This window comes from Hetaerina americana, unplaced genomic scaffold, assembly GCF_022747635.1.
Source record: "Hetaerina americana unplaced genomic scaffold, ioHetAmer1.1.p SCAF_19, whole genome shotgun sequence".
Taxonomy (NCBI): Eukaryota; Metazoa; Arthropoda; class Insecta; order Odonata; family Calopterygidae; genus Hetaerina; species Hetaerina americana.
In genome coordinates, this window is record NW_027286752.1 from 922,184 (window position 1) to 924,319 (window position 2,136).

A 2,136-nucleotide genomic window follows, 5' to 3' on the forward strand; every position below is an offset into this window, starting at 1 on the left:
AACATAATGAATCTTCTGATATGTTTATTTAAGTAATTCTTTGAGGGCCAAACTATCATATCAACTGATATTTTCCATGCTCACAGGTTGTATTAGGAAAATTGTGGGCTTTATGTCTCTCGATGTAAAAACTCCATTATTGACTTCAGCTAACAAATTAAAGGAAAAATCCTATTGTGGTAATAAGTTAGCACCACTCATTCCACAGTGAAAACAAATTTTACTACGATGGTTTGTATGAAAATAAATTCTAAGACAGTGACCAGCCATAACCTCTCAACCAGAATACCCTTCTGTAGTAGTTTGCTAGAATGTTACTTCCTTGCCAGTGACCAACTACCGACATAAACACTCAAACCGAAATGGGATCCCTAACAAGATTAAAGGGACTCCATTAAGTATAACTGGGTTCATGAACACATACACTCTATCCATGACTGTTAATGGGAATAAATTCCATGCCAGGGACAACCACAGAGCTGACACACTCATGAGCACTCACGGAAACACTCAGACTTTCAAAAAGGGCTTCACTACTGGGAGAATATTACTCAAATTGAGCAACATCCAGAGGAAACAAGAAAGAGGGAAAGACGAGGGTGTATTCCTTTAATTTGTTAATTTAGTAGCTCATAGAGCTCAAGTTTCTAGATTATAGACTTCAACTTTGATGAGGTTGATCAGCTTAAATATTTTGATGACCCATCTTGCCATGCTGGTACGAAAAATGACAAATGTTCATAGAAGGGTCTCTTGCATGCTACTAAGAGAGTGAAAGCACCTTTTAATAGGAGTGGGCATATTTGCCTAGTGTAGTTAAAAATTTGTACGCACTAAGTATGCAATATTTTGTGGAAACCTTGTTATACTTATATATTTGCCATGCCCCATTATGAGTTTTATCTTCATGTTCTCTTGACAGGAAAATTTATGAAAATAAAATGGCAGTTTTGGCTCAGTGTTTCAGGGAAGGACCAACACACTATGTGAGTTATTTTTTAAATAAAATATTCAATTGCAATTCATGAATACAACAGTGCCTAATAAATCAAAAGTTGATTTTAGCTATTAATTTATCCAAATATAATTTGCACATAGCAAAAGTAATACAGTTTTTATGCAAGTACAATATTTATTTAAAAGCATATGCAGTGCTAAATGGTAGGATTTTCATTTTGACACTTGGGAGTGCATAACTATGCCCATTTGATGATCATTGTATATTTTTTAAATTTTAACTGACCAAAAATAATTCTCACAAGCTATCACTGCAGTATGACGATTCAGATTCAACACTCGGTAAGTCCACTGTGTTTTTTAAAGATTTTTTGTCAAGTTATGATAGTTTTTAAAGGGTGCTGTAAATGCTCTATTGTTAATTAACTTGTAAAGCCTCTTAAATATGTTATTGGAACTGACTCCTGGAGGCCCTGTGAAATGATTTAGTGAGGATTTATGATTGCTGGCAAAATATTCACTCTTGGTGCTTTTTGGCAATCAACACACATATCATGAACTGATTAACCTAGAAATTATAAATTTTAATGTGGATTTTAAACTACAGCTTATTTGAATTCATTAAATATATAAGGTGTCCATAAATTAGACTGGCAGGAAAAACTATTTCAATTTCAAACATAGTCAAAATGGCCACTTGGTTGCTTCCCGTGTGAAACTCTTAACTATATTTTGGCTGATGATTGAGGCAGAATTTTGTCTACAATTTTACATTGAACCAGCATTTTTTGCCTAGTTTTTTCATCTGATTTTGACGAACATATGTGGCAATCATTATGTTTCTTATATTTCTTGGTGTATCAGTGCATTTAAAATAGTATCTTTCAGCAAGGATGATAACTTGTGTTTAACTGTTCTGAGAATTTATTTTTTAATGATTTATCTTGTATTCAATCTAAGCAATGAGAGCTAAGAATTCTGACACAATCATGTAAATTTGTTAAAATAATGTTTATTTTATCATGTTCCTACCCTTTATTGTCTATCAGTTTTCTTAATATTACTATTTTTCATGAGTGTAATCAGGGTCTCGGTCTCTTTTATATTACTTGTTCAATTTTAATCTTCTTCGTGCTTGTCTCTCTAATGCTTATGTACTCAGTTAAAAAAATTACTCTT